We start from the raw sequence: 10,194 nt of genomic DNA on the forward strand, positions 1-10,194 counted from the left end.
AAAAAATCTGAAAAAAGTCATCAAAGGTGCCCATGATATTCCATCTTTCCAAAGGGAAAAGAAAATTAATGTTATAAAGCATTGGAAATGAAGGGAAAGTTCATTTACATCTTTTTTTTTTTTTTTTTTTTTTTTTTTGCGGTACACGGGCCTCTCACTGCTGTGGCCTCTCCCGCTGCGGAGCACAGGCTCCGGACGCACAGGCTCAGCGGCCATGGCTCACGGGCCCAGCTGCTCCGCGGCACGTGGGATCCTCCCGGACCGGGGCACGAACCCGTGTGCCCTGCATCTGCAGGCGGACTCTCAACTACTGCGCCACCAGGGAAGCCCCATTTACATCTTTGAGATGAAGAAAAAGGGGCTCAATAATGCAAAACTGCATACATGTTCCTCATTTTTTCTTACTTCCTCTTTGCATCTATTATGTAGCTTTCTCCATAAGGAATGTACTTTCCACTCTTCTTTCTTAATCACATTGCCTCCTGGTGAAGGTAATGTGAGCCCATGACATCAAGGATCCACATTTTAAAATGTGACACCTGAGGTTAACAAAGATGCAGTTCTAATTCTAAATTTTGCCTGAGGAACGGCGAAAAGGCAGAGGATGCAAATTTTATACAGATGCACTTGTGTGCCTCTTTACTTCATTCATTCAGATACACAGTTTGGATAAATACTGGAGACAACTACCAGACTGAGGAATCAAAATGCAGGGTATTATTTAATTGTAAAGTAATTAGTCCATTCATTCACTTCCCTCTTGAAAGTGCAACCAGAGAAAAAGGGAAAAGAAATTATCTTAGAGATTGCAATTCACATGCCACATTAATTTGCTGGCCAAATTTGGCATCTTGGCTTTTCTGCCTGTGGAGAATGTAATCTCTTTTCCATTTTATCTCAGCCAGTCGAGAGGATGTGTGTGTGTGTGTGTGTGTGTGTGTGTGTGTGTGTGAAAGAGAGAGACAGCGAGGTGGGGGGAGAGAGGGAGAGGGAGAGAGAGAGAGAGAGAGAGGGAGAGGGAGACACACAGACAGACAAAGAGATGGAGAGAGCATGCAAGTGTGTCCATCTGTCCGTGGAACTGGTGCTAGACTAAAACAAGAATCAATGCTGCAACCACAAAACTGTGGCTTTCTTTGCAAGTTCCTCAATTTAGTATCTTAGCTTTTGCTTCTGCCAGAAAAAACAACTGACCATATTTGAGAAACAAGCCTCGTTATAACTTAAGGTGGGGCTGAGGCAGGCGTGGCTCTGAAGTTGAGCAAAACTTATTTTAACTCAGTAAGTGGGTCACTTTTTACCTCTATTCTTCAGCTCACAATTAAAACAATCTTTCATTTTTTTCACATTTTTTAGGACACCTATATTTGGCCATTACTATGTAATTATAGATATGTGTGCTTGGGTATAAACACTAAATTGTTTAATTTATTCATGTCTATCGATCACAACAGTTAGAAAATGGGAATGCCACTTGACTCAAGTGTTCTAGTCTTCTATGACTGAGAACTTCTCAAAGCTTTTGAGGGTAGAGATCATGTTTTGTGACCTATACACAGGTCTATAAGTTGGTAAAAACCAAATAGTCAAGGGCAGAGGGGCTGAGTAAATACTGATGATGATGTTGACAAAGAACAGTCTTTAATAAAAGCAATTAACGATACAGATGCATTTATTTAGGATAAATTATTATTATCTGCGTGCAACTCCAGGTCTAGGTACAAATAAGCACCATGGCCCGCTGCCTGTTTATTCCAGGAGGTTTCCCCTGGAATTCAGTGGTTAATATAAAATTGATTCAATTGTAGAAAATTAAAGTAATAACATACTTGAATGGATTAACTTGCCTTCCAACACGAAGGTAACACCAATACCTACCTCACAGGGTTGTGATGACTCAATGTATCGATATGGTCCAAACACTTAGAAAAACACTCAATCCAAAACAGTGGTATAGAAGGCTAAGCTGTTATTATCAGGATGATCAATGGAAATTCTTTGTTCCCCATCTGCTGCTTACAGTATCTTACAAGGTGGAGCGACTATGAAATTGCTGGGAAAACTGATGTAATGACTGAAATTGACAAACAAAACAACGGGAACAGTCAACAGCATAAGGAAGTTCAATCAGGAGGCAACTGAGGAAAGCAACGGGGAACTGCCATCTGGGGAGCTCAGGGGTCACAGCAGCTGTAGGGAGATGCTCCTAGAAGATGAATATCTGATTGGGTGGTAACTTCTTATACTTCAAAATGAAAACAATGTGAAACATGAACTCTTTTAAGAAGTGCATTGCCATCTGGTAAAATAGGGAAACTTGAAACTCTTGGAGTCTGCTGACACGGATTAGTTTTATATTTTGGTGGACTCTAATTCTAATTTTTATTTCTGCAGGGTTCACACGCAGATGGAATAGAATCATTTCATTTGATGATATCCGTGAGTTGGAAAACTAGCAAATAAAAAATATCCTAAGGAGACAATTACATGAATCTAAATAATGTCACTTTGCTATAAAATCTATTAGTCATAAAGTCATCAGATTTTATAATTTTATTTTATAAATTTTTGACTCTTCATAAATATAATCTTAGGAGAAAATTTCTTAGTTTTATTTTACCTAACCTGATTTTAGAATTCATTTGCCATCTCCCCCATATACGCAGAGGAGCCTTCACATTTTGGTAACAAGGAGACGTTGACTTGAGAATTTTCTGAGAAGAGTGCAAAATGAATAAATAAAAGTTAATGGTATCTGTTCCTGTGCTCTTGGTCATCCAATATGCTTATTATCAGGTACATAATTTTGGTAAGGGTAGCTAAGTTTTAGCTCAATTAATGTATTTAAACTAAAATAATAAGATTAATTTTGCCTGCTGGCTGTGGTCATTGGACAATTCCTTAAATGCCTTGAAGTCAATGTCTATTTAGTGCTTTGAGACTAAAATGAAGAATAGTGCTTTGACAAAAAGGAAGCATGTTAGAAAGCAAAATACTGTAATGGTGTTATATCTCCGTTCATAGCAGTCACTGGGGGAACTCAGTAAATATTAGGTTAACAAGTGAAATTAAAAAAAGACTTCTATGCGTATCTAAGGAACTGAGAAAAAATTCAATAAATATCATGAGCACCTACTACATGCCAGGAGAAACAGAGAAGGAGCTCAGGCTGTCAGCAAATTAAGGACTTGAAAGGAAAACAATATGATTACTGCTCTACTTACTCTAAACTCAAAGCATTAAACAAACACACACAGAAGAATCGGTGGAGGCAAGAACCAGTAGGAAAGCCCTGCAAAAGGACAGGTTTCTTGAAATAAGCCTTAAAAAGTGACCAGAAGTTTCACAGATAAAGAAGAAAGCACTTGGAAAGGCAGTTGGAATGAAAAGGGGTGAAAGAGCATGGAACTTTCTGGTGGTTTTGTGGACTTGTGCACTTGACATGTGGGTAAGTGGAGGGGTGAGGCGGAGAGGTGGGAGGTGGCAGCTAGAGCAGAAGGAAGTGACAAGAAATAAGGTTGGGAAAGTGGCTGAGGCAGGTTTGTGAAGGCACACAATTCTTGAGTAAAATTATGCATTGCTTAAAAGAAAACACTTCATTCTATTATTATATGAAACCCACAGTGATACCTCTTATTTATGAAAAAGTTTCTGGGTTTATTGCAAACTGTTGTCTTCTTTCTTTCTCTCCTCAAATCATGAATGCTAAGATCTCTTCAGTCAGCTTCAGAACAAAAAGCCTATAACGCGGTACATCTGGGAAAAAGATGCTGGTGGGGAAGATAGGCTCTGGAATAGACGGACGCTTACAGAGAGGCAGAATGCAGCCGGAAATCCTGGCTACCTACCGCCCTTGCCCCTCACCCTGTGACCTTGGGCCGTGTCCTTCAACCATCTAAGCCTGTTCTTCATCTCTAAAGGTAGTTGGGAGGATTAAATGAGGTCATGCATGAAGAGAGGCTTACATAGTAAGTACGTATCAATATTAAGTGGTATTACTACTTGTTCTGTCCTAATTTAAATAGATACATTTGAATGAGAAAGTTACTTTGTGGCCTCCCATTCCCCAAAGGGTTCAGCAAAAGAATTAGAAATGGTGTTAAAACACGGAAATTGTTTCCCAAATTACCGATTGTTTCAAGGCACAATTTATGAAGGAGACAAAATTTCAAACGTGACAAAAGAAAGCATCCCTGGGATAGCTAATGAAATGTCCCACCTCAGCAGTGCTTGTTCAAAGGGCAAGACTCAGAAGTTTCTTCCCTGATGTTGCTGGGAGTGAACAAGAATGAAGAGAAATGGATATCAGGTTGATGCTTTAACAATCTAAACTTGATTCCATTTTTATTTCCTCCCGATGTAAGGAAAATACTGACATACCTTTGCATCCTAATTCATTTTATTCTCATCAATATTTTTACTTAAAATAAGACACAGCATAGTTTTAATCTGTTATTTTTAGGGGTCCAAGTCCTTCTCCCTCAGCTCCACATTTTTGCTAGTTTAAAACTATTCAGGGGGCTTCCCTGGTGGCACAGTGGTTGAGAGTCCACCTGCCGATGCAGGGGACACGGGTTCGTGCCCCGGTCCGGGAAGATCCCACATGCCGCGGAGCGGCTGGGCCCGTGAGTCATGGCTGCTGAGCCTGCGCGTCCGGAGCCTGCGCTCCGCAACGGGAGAGGCCACAACAGTGAGAGGCCCGCGTACCGCAAAAAACAAACAAACAAAAAACTATTCAGGTGAGATGCGTCAAACAATATTGATGATCACATTTTACAACTTCAGAAATTCACATTTATAGGTAAGCAGTTAATTCCATTGAAATTTGCCTGTGTAGATGTTCTTTAAACCATTTTATTTACTAGAAACCAATTATGATAAATTACGTAAATTCAAAATCAAGACGTGTGGATAAATCACCTTCGTTTAACGACAGTTTTTTTTTTTTTTAAGTTGTCCTGAGGAGGTAATTTTAGAAACAAGTTGCTATACTTGATTAAGAAAAATTGGGTTTTGATAAGTGTGCGGATAAATGAATCCATTTGCGGTCCGGATGGCTTTTATGTTTATCATCTGTCAATGGTACTAAATATTGTTGAATAATGGTAATTAATAAAGGCTGATGCTACAAGTTTCAAAGTCTATGTTTCCATAAAGTTTCTGGAATAAATATCCCATGTCAACTTTATAAGAATTTCTATTATAGACTGAAGCCTTTCTTCCATAATTAATGGTCATTTGTATGATCACAGGGATACCAAATAGTTCAGACAATTCTACAAAACAGTACAATTAAGCAACACAAGTTGCTTTTATTTTTAGAGAATAAATGGAGAAGAGGCAGCCTCTAATTCCATGTGGTTATTAAGCACACCCATTGAAAACCAGCGGTACCCAAAATCACTCAAATAACCAGTAGCACACTCAGTAACATACGACTCAAGATGTTAGCACATCCACTAAAGTACTGTAAAGGAGTTTTTTTAGAAAAACAGAACCACAGGAGCGAAAGTTAAACTATCCCCATTAGGCCAATGCACAACAGCATCTAAACGATCAATGTCCACCTTCCTGAGAACACTTGAAAGTAGATCAAATCACAGTAAATAGCCTCCCAGAAATAAAGCAATAGAAATAAATCAGAACATGGCTTGGTTTAAAAAGGAAGCAAAAATCATAGTTTTTTTTGGGGGGGGGTGATAACTGCGTATAATTGGAGAAGAAGCCACCCCAGAGAGCGGAGGGGAGGGTCCCACTCTGGGCGGCCACGAGATGTGGCTGGAGCTTCGCTGGGCAGTTAAACGGTGCCCTGGCTCATAGCGGACAAGGGCGACAGGTGCTCAGATCTCTAGTCCCCTGGGGGCAAAATCCACAATCCACAGAACCAGAGCCGCCCAACAAGCAAAACATCATAAGCACTTAGAAATGACAAAAAGACAAAGGAAATTTACCTGGTAGCAAAACTGTTCTCAGTGGTACTGGTATGTGACCAGAAACTCCCTTCTTTCTGATCTGCAGAACAACTTTGTCAACCCCGGGTGTGTGGTCACAAGGCAGGAAGTGACTAGAATGACAAATCATCAGGCAGGAAAGAAATAGATTTTGTCTTTATAAGGACATTTTTACTTAACGTGTTTTTTTTTTCTCATGTCCCCTCCCCTGCAAAAATCACCTGACAGGTCACACTGAAATTCAGAAGCCTCTTACCACTTCCTCTTTATGAGCATTTTTCTCTCTCCTTCCCTTTCTTTCCCCTCTAGCTGTCTTGTAGGCATTGGGCTACTTAAACCTGTTGATTTCAGATAACAAGGCAAGGTCAGCCTGCTACCCTGACTTCTTGATCTGCCCCTAATTGCGAACGCAATGCTCTGGTGCCTAGCTACTTACAGCAAAGATAAACAAATTATTCATTTTTAATGAAAGAGCCAAGGGAAGAGGTGGCAGCATCCCTGAAACAAGCTAAAAGGGAGTTCCTTGGGAAAGCCCCACCCCAAGGTGAAACCAAACCCCTCTCAAGAGTCCCTGAACAGTGATCTTATTGGTGCAAACGAAACAAAATGATCTCTTTAAGGGGAAGGGCCCGAAAGGGAAGGTCACCATATTATTTACTCATTCTTTTATTTATAGAGCACCTATGTACTAGGGATCTCTTTAACCCAATTAAAGATTTCAATTATTTAGACGCTTCCTACAAAGAGCACCAGCGGATCACTTAGGCAGCTGCTATAGTCCAATGCTGCTAAATTCCTTCCTAGAGACCACACTTATTTTTTGAATGCACATTTTAGAAAATTAGCAGGAGAATTAAAATATCTCAGTTCTATGCCCAAACCCCGAATGCTCGTCCTGAGGGCTAATTCTCATCTTCAAATGGAAGTGCTCAAGCGCTCACAGCCTAACAGAGGATGTGAAGGTTGTATAGTATCCTGAGTAATGTTGACCAAACATTACACAGTCTGTCTCCGTGTAGCCCAGAGCCTGTGTGCAGCTCCAGCACCCAGCCTGCTATTAAGGAATGAGAATCTGAGGCTCTGCTCCAGCTCTGATGGTGAGTTGAAGATGCTTGATTGCTCAATACGCTTCTGTATTTGCGAGGGGCCTGGGACCCCACCAGTGGGTACTATGGTTGGGGGGCTGCCATTATACTCCTTTTGCTTCTTTGACTTCTCCTCTAGAAAGTTCCTGCTTCCAACCTCAAATATCAGACCAAGCTGTTCTGGTTTCTCTACTTCATTAGTCAGCGGTGTGGCAGTGTCTTGGTCAGAACCCTACAGGGGCCATCTTGGTGGAGAGGGTGGGCAGAAGAATAGGAATAGATGGTGGAGATTCAGTCCATTCTAGAAGTGGTTCACCTCACAGAGAACTGTCAACTTTCTTGTGACTCCCCAGGGAAGACTGAGGGGGTGAATTGGACCCCGTTTTCTCCATTGCATAATTACTCCCAAGTAATTCATTGCAGGGGGTGGGGTTCAAGAGGCACCTAAGTTCTTTCAGGACACCAGAGACACAACCACGCATCACTGTGACAGGGCTGATCACACGACAAAGCAGCCAAATGCTGGTGGTCTTCACTCTGGGGTGGATAGTCATCAGTCAGGACTCCGCAGCTGCACAGATACTGTCTTGATGGTCTGAAGGATGAAAATACGCGAGACACTGTGGATCTCCCTAATTGCATCCCTGTGGTTTCAGGATGGAATGGAGGTGTGGCAGTAACACTTCATCAAGAAGAACAGAGACTCATTTCGTTTACCTGGGAGGAGAGCAGCAGCATGGCGGCTACTGGTGCCTGGTCATTGGACATCTGAGGAATCTAAAACAAGAGCAAAATACACTTGTGCATGGGTTCAGTAGGTGTTTGAGTGCCTGTCTGGAGGCACTGGTGATTCAGAAATGAGTAAGACACAATCGCTGCTCTTAAGGAGCACACAGTCTGTAGAGGAGAAAAGCATGTAAGTAAATAAGTGCCATTGGCTAAGAAAGGGGTGAAAAAGGCAGTGGAGCATCGAGGCAGATGCAGACGTGAGCAGAGCTGATGTCTGAAGAGGGCGAAACGTGCGGTTATGCCTAGCAGCTGATTCAAGTCAAAAAAAAAAACAAAAAAAGCTCGTTGGATTCCAGTCAACATCTAGATTCTAGGAGATGAAAGCCATTGAATTCTGCTGCTTGCAAACACCCACCTGAAGGAACCCTCCTCTCTAGCACCCGCTCAGCTGTGGTCCCCACCTCAGCCTCCCACCACTGCCTCACCCACATCCTGGACCACTCCCTCCATCGTAATCTCTCTATCTGCCTCAAGTGGCACAAGGCTACCCGGCCGCAGTCAGCTGTTTAGGTCTCAGGCCAAGGCTTTCTTGAAGAGGAATACTTCATCACTGTCAGTGTTTAGAATTGCTTGTTTAAACAGCAGACTGATTTTGGTTTTATTATTCTTACGTTCTCTGTAGGTCATGCCCCCCTGATGGCCTACACCCAGAGAGGACCTCTCCCACTTCCTACCCCACCATCCACATGCCTCCACTGCCACCTCTGCCTCTTAACTGGCCTGTGCTTTGCCTTCCCTCTACCCCTACTGCCCTCCTTACTTTATCCCACCCTGGGTGGCTATGGAGCTCACAGCCTCAGTCCCTAAAACCGCCTCAGCTGCTACTCCCCGGCTACTGAATGTTGCTGAAGAAAGTCCCAGAAACATAGACTTGAAATGCTATAAATTCAAGCTGTTTGCCTTCAAATTGCTTCTTAGAAATGCTTTTATTCAATTTCATTAATTCCTGAGAACAGGTATTCTCAACCTGGGGTCCACGGACCCCTAACTCTTTATGCATGATTTTGCATGTATGTGCTTTTTTCTGGGTCCATCATACTATTTATCATGGTATTAAAGAGATCACAGAACCCAAAGGTTAGACATTTATTCCAAACTCTCTCCTCTTGCTTTTATCTCCCTACCAGCCTGCATCCTTTCCTGGCCCAATATTCCTGCCCCTTGTTGATTGAGATGATCCGAGTCATCTGGTGTGAGCTTCCTTCTCTAGCCTCAACTCTCACAAGACCCATCTTTTCAATGGGAATAATAATTGACACTTTTCTCAGAGGGTTAATGTACAGATTAAGTTAAATAATACTTGCAAATTACTTAAAATGATATCTGGCTCAATTTGTGTAGTAGTAGTAGCATTTGTAATACAAATATAGGCAAAACCTATATGGAAAAAGTTATAAAATTTTATACATGGACATAAAATAATTGACCAAAAAATAGGAAAATATATGGATAGACATGGCCATTTTCTTGAAAATGTTGAATTTCCCCATTTTAGTCTATTAATTCAATTCATTTCCAATTAAAATGCCAACAGATTTTATGGCCCTTGAAATATTAAATCTAAAATATGTAAGGAAGAATAACTGCATGAGAATAACCAAATACAGTTCTGAAATATATCAAGAAGGGTACTAGGAATTAAAGTATATTACAGAGCTATAGTACAAATACTACAAAGAGTATGTACTGGTTAAGGGAATGGATGAAAAACAATTCCCTGTGTACGTGTGAACTTGGCATAAGGAAGCATTAAAATAAATGAGGACCAGTTCTTCAATAAATGGGACAACTTGTTTTCTTATGGAATATTAAAAAAATTAAAAGACCCATCTTCTCCTTCTCTTTCACTCTTAAAAGAGAAGGTGTTCTTCTATCTTCTCAAGGTCAATAGTTCCTCATTTTAATCTTAATCTTATATATTCTACTTACTTAGATACCTTGCTCCATCAATTATCTCATGTTTTTCTAGCATCTTTAATGGCTTATACTCTCCCCACTTCCCCTTCATGCACTGTGGGGATTGTTCAAAGAGGAAAATGCCTCTGCCTCACTCTACTGCCCATCCCCTCCCCCTGATATTTGATGGGCAGGGAATGAGAGCAATTAAGGTGAGCACAATCTCCGCCTTGGCAGAATGTCCACTGTATTCAAGGATGCAGACAAGTGACCTCACAGTGGTACTCAGAACCATGACAAAAGCAAAGCTGGGTGCCCGTGAGAACACACAGCATTAACCCAGACTTGGGGTCTGGGAGGCATGCAGGGGGATCATAGCAGAGTGATTAAGAGTAAAGATGCTGGGCCACTTGTCTGGTTATCAAACCTCATCTCTACTATTGTATTAGTTATGTGACCTCGGGCAAATTATT

At 41.4% G+C, this 10,194-nt stretch overlaps 1 protein-coding gene across 4 annotated transcripts in view; it reads right to left on the reverse strand.

Moving 5' to 3' along the window:
- The window catches only part of LCP1 (lymphocyte cytosolic protein 1), a 55,064-nt gene extending 48,968 nt beyond the window's left edge, over positions 1-6,096 (reverse strand). For 2 of the 4 annotated variants that reach the window (XM_029209881.1, XM_029209879.1), the window contains exon 1: positions 5,952-5,997. The gene's annotated coding sequence lies outside the window, so the exon portion shown is untranslated. Of the gene's footprint in view, positions 1-4,219; positions 4,235-5,951 lie in introns of those variants that run through there. The other 2 variants (XM_029209878.1, XM_029209882.1) reach the window with 2 other exon arrangements.
- Positions 6,097-10,194: the final 4,098 nt, after the last annotated feature.

This window comes from Monodon monoceros, unplaced genomic scaffold (genome assembly GCF_005190385.1).
Source record: "Monodon monoceros isolate NGI ecotype Baffin Bay Population unplaced genomic scaffold, NGI_Narwhal_1 Super_Scaffold_8, whole genome shotgun sequence".
In the NCBI taxonomy this organism is placed as follows: Eukaryota; Metazoa; Chordata; class Mammalia; order Artiodactyla; family Monodontidae; genus Monodon; species Monodon monoceros.